This window comes from Elephantulus edwardii, unplaced genomic scaffold (assembly GCF_000299155.1).
Source record: "Elephantulus edwardii isolate Elephantulus edwardi_28Jun2011 unplaced genomic scaffold, EleEdw1.0 scaffold00103, whole genome shotgun sequence".
NCBI classification, from domain to species: Eukaryota; Metazoa; Chordata; class Mammalia; order Macroscelidea; family Macroscelididae; genus Elephantulus; species Elephantulus edwardii.
The window spans coordinates 9,574,491-9,584,423 of NW_006399853.1; positions in this window are offsets into that span (position 1 = coordinate 9,574,491).

Below are 9,933 nucleotides of genomic sequence, written 5' to 3' on the forward strand. Positions count from 1 at the left end.
GTGCCAAGAGTGTTGACTGTGGAGCCAAGCAAACTAAAGCTGTGAAAGACCTCAATCTCTTCACCATCCATCCTAATACTTCCAATTGGTCCAGTGGTGAGAATCTTTGTCTTCTTGGCATTGCTGTAAGAATGTAAAATATAAAGTCAACTCCTGGCTGTTGCTAGGTGCCGTTGAGTTGAATACAACTCGTAAAGACTCTATGAATAACAGACCTGAATCTTATTATACTTCCTTATCTCTAACACACTTGAGCTAATTGCTGCAGTCACTATGTCAACCCACTTAATGTCAATCATTAAGATCTTCTTCTCTTTCACTGACCCTCCACCTTTCCAAACACAATACTTCTTTCCAAGAAATAGCCTCTCCTAGCAACATGTCCCAAGTATAAGAGATGAACTTCACCATTGCTTCCAAGGAGCATTCTGTTTGCACCTTTTCTAAGATTTGTTTGTTTGTTTGTTTCCTGGCAGTTCATGGGATACTCAATACTCTTCTCTACCACAACTCAAAAGCATTAATTCTTCTTCTCCTTATTCATTGTCCAACTCTCAGAAGCAGAGCATGTAATTGAAAAGACTATGGCCTGAATCAAGTGCATTTTAGTCTTCAGACTGACATCATTGCTCTCTGATAGTGGACTTGCCCAAAACAATGGATCTCCTAATCTCCTGACTGCTGGTACCAAGGGTGTTGATTGTGGATCCAAGTAAGATAAGATCAGTGACACTTTCAATCCTTTCTCCATCTCTCATGATGTTGCCTATAGGACCAGTGGTGAAGACTTAGTACTATGCATACTCCTAGTAGTACTCTTAGTGGTCTAGAGATAAGAAGCTGTGCTGCGATCTCAAAGGCATGTGGTTCAAACCCACCAGCTGTTCCCTGGGAGAAGGATGGGCAATCTCCTCCTGTGCAATTTATTGCTCTGAAAACCCTCTGGAGGGTCAGCTATGGGTCAATTCTGATTTAATGGCGCTCAACAAACACAACTCTTTACTAGTATCAATATAATTACTTGATTCCCTTTTTACCTGAGTGAGTTTCTCTTTCCTGTGACCAATAAACACCTTTACCAGAACATATTCAAAGTTGACACCTAACGCTTAGCTGGCCAGACAAGTTCTTAAAGACAACTTCAATGGCTCCTGCGGCGAGTCATCCCCTCATATAGCTTTGGGAAGTAGATATTCAAAACATGGCATTTCATTCTCAACTCCATTTTTCAGTAGAGAAAATGTTGCAAAACAAGGTGGACTTATTTTTATATGACATCCCCCTCGCCTTCCTGACACAGTGTTTATTTACAGTTGCTCCAAAGGACTGAAGTCAATGCTGAGTGTCTTTCTTTTCCTCTCCTCGGGGGTTAGTTTTGAGTGCTGTGAGTACATATAGGTGATCCAGAATATAATGTAGGGCTTAAGTAAACCAGACTCAGTCTTCATGGAATATTAATTTTTTCTCCTCCCCCACTTTTCTCTCCTCTTTGTTCTTCTCTCTCTCCTTTTCCTTATTTCCAATCTCTCATTTTTTTTTTTGCTCTCCATTTTGCATGTCTTCAACGTCTCCAAAGCTCTGGAAACCTGTTCTCATTTGTGTTCTCTGTATGTCCCATCTATCAGCACATCTGACCCATCACTCTATTGATGTGTCTCTCCCTGTGTGTCTGGGTCACTGGCTCCCTGCCCACTTTCCCACTCCATCTCTCTGACTCTTCATCTCTCTCTCTCTCTCTCTCTCTCTCTCTCTCTGTGTGTGTGTGTCTCTCTCCAATGGAGCCCCTGATGATGTAACCCAGCCCTGTGTCCCCCATTGTCCTCTATGACGACGGGCTTTCCTGAGATAATTAAAAGCTACAACACGCAGCACTGCTGACAGTCTAATGAGGGGCAGTGTATCAGCAGCCGTCGCTGCATGTGTTGGAGGGGATAGGAGACGACCCTCTCAAATCCTTACAAACACTGAAGCAGATTAACAAAGAAAATGAAACCAGTTGCATCCAACAGACTTTAAAACACACCCTCAAACCTCCCTGCCCCCCCTCCATCAGCAGATCTTCACACTTTTGCTAATACCAGCTGGTTCATACACTCCAGAAGCATCACCCTCGCCAGTTACTGAAAGTGAGACTTGAAATCAACTCTGGTCATTAGCCAGTCTTTTTGTCCAATTTTCCTCCTGGATTTTCTTCACCTGGAAAGCTTTCATACTTTGGCCACCCCTCTCAGGAAGAAAAATATTGCAGCAATGGGGGTGAGGAAAGGAAGATGGAAAGAAAAAAGGAAGGAAGGGCAGACGAACTAGACAAATGTAGCCCTGAAATTCAGAGTTTTCCTTGTTTTTAAAGCGAGCAAAGGGATGAGAAGGGTGTTCATCACTGGCTCTAATTCTGTAATAGCTGTATAAATGTGTGATTCACACATGGAGGAACACAGGAGACGTGTGTGGGATCCCTTGGCAAAGAGATCAAAGAACAAGAGATTTTTCTTGTGAGATGTCATCAAGTTGCTTTTGACTCGTAGTGATCCTCTGTGACAGAGTAGACCCATCCCATGAGGTTCTCTGGGCTCCTTCTATCTTTAGAAGAGAAGATTGCCTGGTTTTACTCTTGCAAGCTCTTGGCAGGGTTTGAACCACCAACATTCAGGTAAGCATCCAAGAACTTAACCATTATGCCACTAGAGCGTCTCAAAAGATTAATTAGGTCATAGTCATCATCTATCTCAGAGTTTATACTATTTTGTCTCTCTCCAATTTCTGTCTCAGAGAAGCATGCATTGAACACTGGAATGAGGCTGGACAAAAGTCAAGATACAAAGGGTACTAGATACATTTCCCTCATTTACCTTGCAATCTCATACTCGCTATGAGTCGCAAGCAACTTGACGGCACATAACAACAACAACAACACCTTGCAATCTCAGTCTCTCTCTCTCTCTTTCTCTCTCTCTTTCCTTATCCATTTCTCTCTCTCTCTTGCTCTCCTTATCCATTTTTCTCTCTTCTCTTCTCTTCTCCTCTCCTCTCCTCTCCTCTCCTCTCCTCTCCTCTCCTCTCCTCTCCTCTCCTCTTTCTCCTTATCCATTTCTCTCTCTCCTCCCTCCCTCCTACACACACACCACACACACATACAACTTCATAGTGGTTCAAACTCTTACCCTCCTAACACCCCACCTTCCAGTTGAGACCTCACCCAATAACACCCCTTCAGAACACTTAATATTTCTGACTCTTTCTGCTTCTCCTTTTCTGGGCCATAACTTCTGTTTGGAAATATATTTCTTCAGGGTCTGATTCAAGCTATTCTGAGAGCTAGGCTAGTTGGTCTGGAAAAAGACTAATTCATGAAGGTAAGTTTAATGTGCAGACAGATTCCTTTTTTTCCTTAATTTTTTTAATTAGTTTTCATACAATAATTAGTCTACATTATGTTTCATTCATATACAAAACATAATGTCTGAGAATGATTGTAGGAAACACAATGTGAATGAAGAATAGTGTAAAATACAACATATATAAACTTTGTAAGCAAGCCAATTAGTAAAATAGAACTTACAAGAGTGATTGTATGAAACAATGTAAAGGAAAGATTGCATAAAGGACAGGTTCCCTTTTGAAAAGACCTCTATTCAATGTAATAATGCACAGTAAAGACCATAGAGAGCCTAGCAGCTGGCATTTTAAACATCGCAGCTGGCTGAGAGCAGAACCAGGGAGGACAGAGAGCAGCTAGCTGCCTGCTCCTTTTCCTGAAGGACCCACTTGGGGTGAGCGTCAGGATTCTACACGCTTCCTGCTGAATTTCACTGCTCCTTCACATATTGACCGAGCTGCAACAAGTCTCAAGTGGCTGTGCTCCTCACATCCAATCTCTCGGCTGTAGGCAGAAAATCTTTGTACCACACAGACGCTCACTCTACAGCAGACTTTCACTTGAAGCAGGCACATCTTAGAACCAGTTGAAAAGATACAAGGACTTCAAGGGCTGTGTTTGAAGTCTAACTTACCTGCAAAGCCAGCGTAAGATTTGGGCACCAGAGCTTAGGCATTCAAGGGACTCAGAGTTCATACTTTTTCATGTTACTGCTTTAGGACAAAGGCTTTTTAAATGTCCAAAAAAGAAAAGGGGGGGGGGGAGCCCCTCACAAGGTTAAGGTAAATTATTGAGATTTTTATTTTCCCAATCTCAAATTATTTTTTTTTAAAAAAAGGGAGCTGTGACTAAACTAATTTGCATAAACACTGATTGAGCTTGTTGCTGGTAGGAGTTGTCAATGGCCCATTTAATAAATGTTCATCAGTTACCCATAATACGTCAAGCATTATGATAGTTAATAGGACTCCCAGGAGACGAGATAGACTTGATGGTGCCTGGCCTCAAGAGGCTGTTAATGGCTTGACAGTCAAGTAAGGATGGACAAGAAAGCACGGGAAATCTTACAGTAGACATATAAAGAGCTACTAGAGTTGATAAGAAGTTGATGCAGGGACACTAACTCAATTTAGAAGATGAGAAAGAGGAAGAGAAAGATGATGAAAGGGATACAGGAAGGCTTTCATAAATCTCTGGGAACTTAGGAAAAAACATCAGTAAAGATTAAAGCCCAGAGTGCAAGATGAGTAGAGAAAGTTGAAGATTAAAAAGTAAGCAGAGCCAGACGAAGAAAGTCATGCAAACTATGTTAAGGCGTTTCTAACTTTACCCTCAAGGCCTTAGGGGCCATGGCAGGGTTTGAGCCAGCTATTGATTGTCTCCGATGTGACTGTTCTTGCATCCCAATTGTTGCTGCAAGATACCCTACATTCTGCACATGTGCCTGTGTTCACACGTGGAACATCGGAGGCTGCTGGCAGTCATCACAACAGAAGTCTGGAAGACATCAGCTGTCAAGAGCATGATCAAAGACCTCTTGCCCACCTGTCCCACAAAACCAGACTTTTCTGCCAGTGGCAGGGGCTGGGGGTGGGGGGTGTTCTAGCACCATGTCTGCCTTCCATCTTGGCAAGAGGGTGATTGAGTATTTCAGAGGAACACGGAAATTTGAGGAAGGTCAGGTTAATCAGCTTGTAAAACAGTCACTGTCCAACATCACATAAGCCTCCAGTCAGCTGAATCTTTTCCATCCAAGACTCCATGTTAGCAAGACTAGTTCCTGGAATTGGAGTTACAAGGAGAGAGTAGCTAATGGAATTTCAACTCAGTCCTTGATGAGCCTTTGGTTGGATGAAGTGTCTCAGTGACACGACCCCCAGACTCGGGCTCTAGGAGAAGAATTCCCACTCCCAAAGCCTTTTCTAGTGGTCCCCAGGGAAACCACGGCCAAGGGTAAGAGAAGTTCACGTCTCTCTGCGCTTTCCTCTCATGAACTGCTAACGTCATCTGACACCCTGTTCTGCTCCATCCAGAAAACGTAGGACCCAGGGTCTGCCTCTTCTGATGTTCCTGACTCAGAATCTTCTGCAGAAGCTACGTGACAACATGTGATAAAGCCATTGTTAATTGACTCTGTTTTCATTGTTTGTTTGATTTTATAACGAAACTAGTCTCCAAGGAGTAAACTTTCTAGTCCACCATATGTACTATACAGTTAATTATAACACACTCCCTCTCTTACCCATGGACCCTGAACATAAGGATGTTTCTAGTCTACATATGGTGAACAATACTGTTCAAGGATTCTACTCTCTCCGCATTTCCTAGGGTCCTCACACAGTGGACGTTAATGACTTCTTCGGGCCCCTTCCGGTTTCACCAGATGAACAAAAATGAAAATAAGCAGCTGTCATACTTTAACTTTTGAAAAAGAATTGGGGGAGAGAAATTCATCAAGCCTCCTCCAATTTGGAGAAGTATTTGGCTCTGAAAGAAGGGAGGATCGGCTACACCACTGATGGCAAAAAGCTCACTTAGTAATACACCGCTTCCTGACATTTAATTTGCACAATTTGTCTCTTATTATCTGGCATCTCTCAGAAGACTTTTGGAAGCAGCAAAAGAGAAGGCAGAAACATAATAGGCAGTACGATTCAAAGATGAGAAGAGGGAAAGAACCGAGTTAAGCAAAGCAAGAGGGACCCCACTTCCAGACTATGTCATCTGACCAGCCAGCACCTGTTTACCAATCACACCCACCAGAAAATGTGACCTGAAGAAGGAACTAAACAAACGCGTAGCCAAAAGACAGCCATAGTAATCAAGCAAAAGTCATTCATGTTAGTGACCCGGCACTTCAGACATCAGCAAACTGATTTGCATCTAAACTTAGAAGTGATATAGCTGAGAGATTATCACACACCTAGAGAGGAGGGAAGGGGGGAAATTACATGTTTTCCATTTTTTAAAAATATCAAAATGTTTTATCTGTGCTTCTGTAATTCAAAAATGACTGAAACTGTGAACTTCGGATTTGGCAAGACTGCCGTCCTCATTAAGAAAGGGAATGGAAGCCAATTTTGAAGGAAAATGGTTCCTATTTTTGAGTTTAGAAGGTTTAAACAATGAGTGTGGAGTCTAAGAAGTAGACCATCTCCTTTGCTGTTTTAGCTTGCATTTAGATAAAGATTATTTACCAGCAGATAAAGCTAGACATCCCGCTTTTTGATGCAAAAAAGGAAATAATGATTCCTGATTCTTTAGCTTTGTTTTGTGTTTTCTGGTCCCTCTTCCACCTTTCAAAATCAAAGTGTAAGCCATTTGTCAATATGAAGCTAAGATGTAAAGTGAAGAAGACATCGCAAATAGCAGATCATTCCAGAAATGGCTGTACCTTGACCAGATAAAGCCTGTGTCCTGCACTCGTGATCATAAACGGATGTGCTAGAGACTGAAAAAGTACTGTTCGAAGCAAGACAACTATGGAATTTCCTGATTTGACTGCAAAGATTCCAGTCTTAACACTGTGTCAATATTGGTTTTAAATATATACATATTTGTTTATTGGCGCACATACACACACATACACACAGGAATCACGTCCATAAAATGCGCCCACATCTGTGGTTAAACACAGCAGCTGTTTAACAGCCTGGTATAACGTTCAGGGGGGGAGAATGAGACCTCCATTAAGAATCCCTCTTCCGGTGGAGCCTGCCTCAGGAATCAAGGTCCTATATTAGCAATGCTATCTCCAGCCCTCGCCAAGCTTCCCCTAGACAGAACTGTGTTGCCAGACTTACAGCAGGGTTCCCAAAATTTGGAATCACCCGCGAAAGTCCCTAACTTCATTCCTTGAGCAGTTAATTGTATTGTAATAAATAATGCTTTGAAGACTGGCACAAAGCAGAAGCAAGGGGAGTTTCAAATCTACTCAAGGCCTCCGTTAACAGACCCAAGAGTTCTGCTGGTAAACGAAAGAAGCAGAAGAGATCCCAAAAGCAAAGGAGAAAAAAAAAATCCCTGTAGCCCGAAGCGAAAGCCCCCTTGGAAGTTGGTGGCCAGCGGATGCAGGCCTAGGAACCGGAGCGCAGCTTTTGTTAGCATTCCGTGCCACGGGGCCATCTCTGCGTGGGCTCCACAAGCCTGGTGACCTCAGCAAGAATAATCTTGCAAATGATAGAGGAAATGCACAGCGATCTGAAATCACAGCCATGCATCATCTCGACACACTCAAGCAGGTACTCCTGCAAGCCGGCCACCTTTGCCTGGGGATGGCTGGGCCTTGGCTAACCTCATGGGAGAGGCCCCCAGGAGTCTCTGAAGAAAATGTACTTACTATCGTCTAAGCTACTCAGATCTCTCAGTGGAGAGAGGGGGCATTTTTCTTGCAGAGTGAGCTTGCAGATTCGTGTTGTTGCTTTTCTCAGTAAATTCTCCTTTGTTCTTTGCTCTTATGCATCTACTTCTTGCCCTTTCCTTTTAAAATTGTTTCCTTGCTGTGGGTTGTATCAGTGTCTCTTACTCACGTTCTATGCTGAGTTAGCCTTCTTCAACCACCCAGTGAATTCCAATCACCCTGGCCTCGCCTTTGAGGTCCTGTAGAATCATATTCTATCGGCTCATTTTTCATTTATTTACTTATTCTATTCTTCATTTTCTTATTGATAAAAAAGAATTTATTAGACATCTACTGTGTCTGAGATATTATGGTAACTCTGCTGTCCAGTCAGGAGCTGACTCCAGCTGGCCCTCCACTGGGTTTCTGAGACTGTACGTTGTATGGAGGGAGATTGCCCATCTTACTCCCACTGAGCTGCTGGTAGATTTGAACTGGCAGAGAGACATCGCCTTGGATTAGCAGTGCACCATAGTCTCCCTAACGTCATAGATGTTACGATGTTGTTTGTTGTTGTCGTTGTTGTGAGGACCATCGAGTTGAGTCGGAGCCGACCCATAGCTGATCCTCTGGTGGATTTTCATAGGCAGTTAACTGTATGGGAGGAGATCACTCATCCTTCTCCCATGGAGCCCTGGTGGATTTGAACCACAGGCTTTTGGGATTGTAGTGCAGCTTCTTGCAACTAGGCCACTACTGCTCCCTCAATATTCTGATGTTTGCTTTGCTTGTTATGTGCCATTGAGTCACTTGTGACTCACAGCAACCCTATGTACAACATCCCTGAAACCTACTCTATCCTGTGCCAACCTTTCTGTTTCTGACACAACTACCCTTATTACCCCAGTCACTGCCACAGTCCTTCTCATTAATGGTCTCCTTCTCCTTTCCATCCCTCCACCCTTTCAAGCATGATGTCTCTCTCCAAGGACAAGTCCCTCCTTGCAACATGCCCAAAGTATGTCAAATGAAACTGAAGCCTCAGAATCTTTACCTCCAAGGAGCAGGCTGGCTTCACCCTTTCTAGGATGAACCTGTTTGTTCTCCTGGCAGTCCGTGGTATAGTCAACACTCTTCTTCAGCACCACAGCTCAAAGGCATCAATTCTCTTTCTATCATCCCTATTGGAAATACATATACTAGCAACTTTAAGCTATGAACTTCGATAAATGTCCATAGTTATAGAAAGGCTTCAGGCCTTTTTTTCTTACAGTCGCTGAGTCGTGCTTGACTCAACAGCAATCAACAACAACAACAGCAGCAGCAGCTTTAAGGAATTGGGAGTTTTGCATGAAGCATACACCAAGATTACAGCAATATATTAAAGACTGTACCACTTTCTGTCAGTTTTTCATACCATGGTGGCGTATACGCTGCTCTGATGAAAGAAGCTATAAACTATGCTGTCAATACTTCAAATATCAACAGGGTCACCTATGAAGGAGAGATTTTAGTGGAGTTTCCAGACTAGGACAGATTAGGAAGAACCGTGTGACATTCTACTTCTGAAAATAAGTCAGTGATAATCTTAATGATCGTGATGGAATATCTTTGCATTATGGTGGAAGAAGTTAAGTTTGGGAGGTATGACCAAGATGGCTCAAGACTGTCCGTTGTGTTCTTCCATTATTCATAGATCTTCAAGAGTCTTCAGAGCTTCTGGCAATTTGTCTGTGAGTGTAGATGTTAATAAAAATAGCTGATGTTGGGTACAGCCTGGAGTTGCTCTCTGTTCAATGGCATCCCCCAAACACCAGCTGATTTAAAGCAGGCAGTGAAACAAAACTGTACCAAACAAAACGCCAGGCTTTCTTCTGTCCCTTGGGCGCATGTCTGCCCTGCGTGAGGCTTTGCAGGCTTTCAGCCCAGTGTTCGTGTGCTGATCACCTGTGGATTCATCACCTGGCAGGTTTTGACTTAGTGTGTGGTGGGGTCTGAGTCTCTGCATTTCAAACCAGCTTCCAGGTGATGCCAATGCTGCTGGTCTCCAGACCACCCTTCGAGCAACAGAGATCTCCATGTTAATCATGTCCTAAACCGCTTCGTAGCTTGTAGAAATATATTATTTAGGCTTTTTAAGCAACTATTAAATTATTCACATACCTCAAGAACACTGGCTCTTTGAAAGCAAAGAATCTGCCTTCCACATTCTTGTGTC